This window comes from Protomyctophum parallelum (genome assembly GCF_964188405.1).
Source record: "Protomyctophum parallelum genome assembly, chromosome: 1".
Classification (NCBI taxonomy): Eukaryota; Metazoa; Chordata; class Actinopteri; order Myctophiformes; family Myctophidae; genus Protomyctophum; species Protomyctophum parallelum.
The window spans coordinates 77,741,535-77,747,879 of NC_139697.1; positions in this window are offsets into that span (position 1 = coordinate 77,741,535).

The following is a 6,345-nucleotide window of genomic DNA, read 5'->3' on the forward strand; positions in this document are numbered from 1 at the left end:
AGAAAAAAATTAGTCAAGACATTAGTCTTGTCTTGTACAGGAGTCTGAGACGACTCTTGTACGGGACACCGAAATGTTAGCCCTGAAACATGACATAACTAGAAAATTCGCAATTTAAAAAAATTGCAGAGTGTGGTTGCCGCAGTGGCTTACATATGCCCCTCCCACTAGTATTGCCAGCCAATTACAATTTCAAGTCACCCCTTAGATCATGCGTAAGTAATTCGGAGGGGATTTAACCCCCGAAATTCATGTTTTTGCGACAAACGGTTACATTTCTCGCATTTGCGGCGCCCCCTATGGATGAAAATGGAATTGCTTTTAGAACTTGGTTGATTGAACCACCCCGGACATGTGATTGAAATGTGGGATGGATTGGACATTCCGTTCGTGATTTATGGCATTTTTTGTGATATAGGCCCCTCCTACTAACTTCGGAAGAGGATTACGGCCGAACGATACGCAGTTCAGTTTTAATTGGATGGGTCCAGAGATCACGTGTGCCGATTTCTGTGAGATTTGGACAAAATCTGTAGGAGGAAAAGCAAAAAGTGTGTTTTGGACAAAATTCAAAATGGCGGAAAATCTATCATGGCGGAAATGGGCGTGGCCTATATGGGGAGATGCGTCATGACCCAAGGAATCCAGGGAAAAAATATTTTTTATTTTACGACCTACGGTTCAAGAGTTATAAGCCAAAAGGTAAAGTGGGCTGTTATAGCGCCACCATGAGGCCGACCGATAAAATGTTAGGGTTAAATAATTTTAGGGATAATGTTGAATTATCCCTAAAAGTTTTGTAACTATAGTGATTACAGTCTCAGAGGAACAAATACTTGAATGTGAATTTTTGCCTTTTCCCATTCATGTCAATGGGGAAATTTAAAAATCACTTTCACCTAGAAACTACATTCACACTTTGTTATTCAGCTTACTGTGGAGACACATGCTGGAACTTTTTAGTATTGAGTTTGTGCTTGAAATGTACTGTAATTCGACAATCAATCAATCAATCACTGACCTTGAGCAGTATAAATGACCTTCATAAGATTAGTAAATGACCTTCACCAGTATATATGACCTTCACCAGAATATATGACCTTGACCAGTATAAATTACCTTGACCAGTATAAATGACCTTGACCAGTATGCGGTCCGTGACCATGGACTATAGCCTTTCTCTTTTCCGCGATTTTCACCTTTTTTTTTTCAAATCCTCCGAAATCGAAAAAAAAACAACATACTATTGTATGACCTCCGAGACCATGGATTAATGACCTTGACATGTATAAATGACCTTCACCAGTATAAATGACCTTGATCAGTATAAATGACCTTCACCAGTATAAATGACCTTGATCAGTATAAATGACCTTGACCAGTATAAATTACCTTGACCAGTATAAATTACCTTGACCAGTATGCAGTCCGACACCATGGACTATAGCCCTTCACTTTTCCGCGATTTTCACCTTTTTTAAAATCCTCAACAATGATGAAGAATCGCGCACTATAGCGCGCCGCTCAATGACCTCTGAGACCATGGACCAATGAACCATGTAAATACAACACATTGAGCAGGGCACTGCAGGGAGTTGAACCCCGTTCAATGAACCATGTAAATACAACACATTGAGCAGGGCACTGCAGGGAGTTGAACCCCGTTCAATGAACCATGTAAATACAACACATTGAGCAGGGCACTGCAGGGAGTTGAACCCCGTTCAATGAACCATGTAAATACAACACATTGAGCAGGGCACTGCAGGGAGTTGAACCCCGTTCAATGAACCATGTAAATACAACACATTGAGCAGGGCACTGCAGGGAGTTGAACCCCGTTCAATGAACCATGTAAATACAACACATTGAGCAGGGCACTGCAGGGAGTTGAACCCCGTTCAATGAACCATGTAAATACAACACATTGAGCAGGGCACTGCAGGGAGTTGAACCCCGTTCCGGCAAACCAGAAGTACGACACCAGTGCCTTAGGTTTTGTGTTGTCCTTTACAGGTCCTTTCGTTGAAATGTAAATTTTACATTTCAAACAGTAAAGTAATATATAAAGAAGAGAAACACAAAAGCACAAAAATAACATTTTCAAATTACCTTTGCTTTGATTTTTTAAACTTTCTCTTTTGCCGACCTCCCACATTTCATTCGATGATTAACAAAAAACAGTGTTGGATCTGTAAGGATCCATTTGGTTACACGTGCGTGCGTGTGTACATGCTTCGATAACCAGTGTTGGACCTGTAAGGGTCAATTTGGTTACATGTGTTACACTCTCAGAGTTAAAGACCTGTAAGGGTCTATTTGGTTACATGTGTTACACTCTCAGAATGACAGACCTGTAAGGGTCCATTTGGTTACATGTGTTACACTCTCAGACTTACAGACATGGACCAAATGGTCCATTTGGTTACACTAGACCTGTACGTGCCCGTCGGCCACCATATATACTCTCAGAGTTAGAGCTGTAAGGGTCCATTTGGTTACATGTGTTACACTCTCAGAGTTACATTTGGTTAGCGTGTGCATGCACATGTGCGCCCGTGCGTGTGTAGGTGCATGTGTGTGTGTGTGCGTGTGTGCACGCTTCAATGACCACTGTTGGACCCCATGGGGATCAAGGACCTCAGGGAGCCACCCATAATTCACAACGATCACAGCGAACTCTGTTGCGTCACAACTGGTGGCCAACAGTCATAACCAACACCGCCGCCGACCCACAGGAGAATACCATCGCACAGTGGTATCAGACCAACCACAATCAGCCAGCCCTCAAACCAAACCCTTCGACCTAGAAGAACTCGAAACTGCAATGGGAAAGTTGAGCACCTGGGACCTAACGCAAAGACCTGGCTCGTGGGGATACTGAATAAATGCATGGCACAGAAAACCATCCCTTCTGTCTGGAGAAAGGCCAAAGTGGTTGCAATCCCCAAACCTGGCAAAGACCCATCATCCCCAAAGAGCTACCGACCCATTTCCCTCCTCTGCATCACCTACAAGAGAGGCTGCTACTCCAACGCCTCATGCCACTCATAGACACCAAGCTGACTAAAGACCAAGCTGGTTTCCGTCCCGGCCGCTCCTGTGCTGGACAGAGCTCAACCTCACCCAACCTCTGGCTTGCTCAGCTCGCATTCTGAGCTGGCTGGCTTGCCAGAAAGGCTGGTTCTGTTGCTGCAAGGCAGGGCGGAGCAGACTGGGCCAGGCAGACAGAGAGCCAGGCCTCGAGAGAGGCCTGACTGAGCTGACTGAGCAAGGCTAGTATGGCTGCAGTGGCTGACTGCAACGGCTGATATGCTCTGGCTTGGCAGCCTGACTTTCTACACTGGCTGACTGGCGGAGCCGACTGGCTGCGTTCGCTGACTGGGCAGGGTTGCTGGCTAGCTGGCTTGCTGAACTCCCTGAGGGAAGCTTTGGGATGGATCTCTAGGGGCATCGGCTTGTGTTGAGCCTTCCAACGCCGTCTACCTTGATCTCCGTCCTAAGAAAGAAAGACAGAAAAAGAAAGACACACACAAACCCAACTATGCAGCTTGCACCTGAGGAACCGAGACGCGAAAAACCGCCACCGACCCACAGGAGAATACCATCGCACAGTGGTATCAGACCAACCTCAATCAGCCAGCCCTCAAACCAAACCCTTCGACCTAGAAGAACTCGAAACTGCAATGGGAAAGTTGAAACCCGGAAAAGCAGCAGGGATTGATGACATACTGGCAGAAATGATACAGCACCTGGGACCTAACGCAAAGACCTGGCTCGTGGGGATACTGAATACATGCATGGCACAGAAAACCATCCCTTCTGTCTGGAGAAAGGCCAAAGTGGTTGCAATCCCCAAACCTGGCAAAGACCCATCATCCCCAAAGAGCTACCGACCCATTTCCCTCCTCTGCATCACCTACAAGAGAGGCTGCTACTCCTGTTTACATTCGAGGGTTGCCGGTCCTCTCGAATGGAACAGTTTAACGTCATGCCCAGGACGAAAAGATATAGAGAACACCAACATGACAAATAACAGCAGGAAGGCATGAGCCACAATCCACCGTCTTGGCAAAGACCACACCACCCATAATTCACAACGGTCACAGCAAACTCTGTTGCATCACAACTGGTGTAGGTATTGGATGGAGCCCGCACATCACAGGTGTAAAAAAAACGTTCTGTATTGAAATACTGACAACATTTCGATCTATTTGATCTTCATCAGGTCATGTGTACACAAAACATACACTTTTATACTAAGGGAGTGCCCCCATCAACCAATGAAAACACCACATTTTGGTGCCCCTCCCACCACTGCAGGTGTGACACGTCAACCCTGAGTGAGTATGTGGGGACCCAGACATATTGATGTAAATATAGTCTGTTCAGAAATGTTAGTGCCTCTCATAGAGCTTGTAGGTGATGCAGAGGAAGGAAATGGGTCGGTAGCTCTTCGGGGATAATGGGTCTTTGCCAGGTTTAGGGATTGCAACCACTTTGGCCTTTCTCCAGACAGAAGGGATGGTTTTCTGTGCCATGCACGTGTTCAGCATCCCCACAAGCCAGGTCTTTGCGCTAGGTCCCAGGTGCTGTATCATTTCTTCCAGCATGTCATCAATCCCTGCTGCTTTTCCGGGTTTCAACTTTCCCATTGCAGTTTCAAGTTCTTCTAGGTCGAAGGGTTTGGTTTGAGGACTGGCTGATTGTGGTTGGTCTGATACCACTGTGCGATGGTATTCTATGTGGGTCGGTGGCGGTGTTGGTTACGACTGTTGGCCACCAGTTGTGACCAACACCGCCACCGACCCACAGGAGAATACCATCACACAGTGGTATCAGACCAACCTCAATCAGCCAGCCCTCAAACCAAACCCTTCGACCTAGAAGAACTCGAAACTGCAATGGGAAAGTTGAAACCCGGAAAAGCAGCAGGGATTGATGACATACTGGCAGAAATGATACAGCACCTGGGACCTAACGCAAAGACCTGGCTCGTGGGGATACTGAATACATGCATGGCACAGAAAACCATCCCTTCTGTCTGGAGAAAGGCCAAAGTGGTTGCAATCCCCAAACCTGGCAAAGACCCATCATCCCCAAAGAGCTACCGACCCATTTCCCTCCTCTGCATCACCTACAAGAGAGGCTGCTACTCCTGTTTACATTCGAGGGTTGCCGGTCCTCTCGAATGGAACAGTTTAACGTCATGCCCAGGACGAAAAGATATAGAGAACACCAACATGACAAATAACAGCAGGAAGGCATGAGCCACAATCCACCGTCTTGGCAAAGACCACACCACCCATAATTCACAACGGTCACAGCAAACTCTGTTGCATCACAACTGGTGTAGGTATTGGATGGAGCCCGCACATCACAGGTGCAGAGCTACCAACCTGCACACATTTTGTGTACCAACCACGCAATTCTAGGTGTCTATACGCCTAGAATTGCATGGTTGGTACACAAAATGTGTGCAGGTTGGTAGCTCTGCAGGTGTAAAAAAAACGTTCTGTATTGAAATACTGACAACATTTCGATCTATTTGATCTTCATCAGGTCATGTGTACACAAAACATACACTTTTATACTAAGGGAGTGCCCCCATCAACCAATCAAAACACCACATTTTGGTGCCCCTCCCACCACTGCAGGTGTGACACGTCAACCCTGAGTGAGTATGTGGGGACCCAGACATATTGATGTAAATATAGTCTGTTCAGAAATGTTAGTGCCTCTCATAGAGCTTGTAGGTGATGCAGAGGAAGGAAATGGGTCGGTAGCTCTTCGGGGATAATGGGTCTTTGCCAGGTTTAGGGATTGCAACCACTTTGGCCTTTCTCCAGACAGAAGGGATGGTTTTCTGTGCCATGCACGTGTTCAGCATCCCCACAAGCCAGGTCTTTGCGCTAGGTCCCAGGTGCTGTATCATTTCTTCCAGCATGTCATCAATCCCTGCTGCTTTTCCGGGTTTCAACTTTCCCATTGCAGTTTCAAGTTCTTCTAGGTCGAAGGGTTTGGTTTGAGGACTGGCTGATTGTGGTTGGTCTGATACCACTGTGCGATGGTATTCTATGTGGGTCGGTGGCGGTGTTGGTTACGACTGTTGGCCACCAGTTGTGACCAACACCGCCACCGACCCACAGGAGAATACCATCACACAGTGGTATCAGACCAACCTCAATCAGCCAGCCCTCAAACCAAACCCTTCGACCTAGAAGAACTCGAAACTGCAATGGGAAAGTTGAAACCCGGAAAAGCAGCAGGGATTGATGACATACTGGCAGAAATGATACAGCACCTGGGACCTAACGCAAAGACCTGGCTCGTGGGGATACTGAA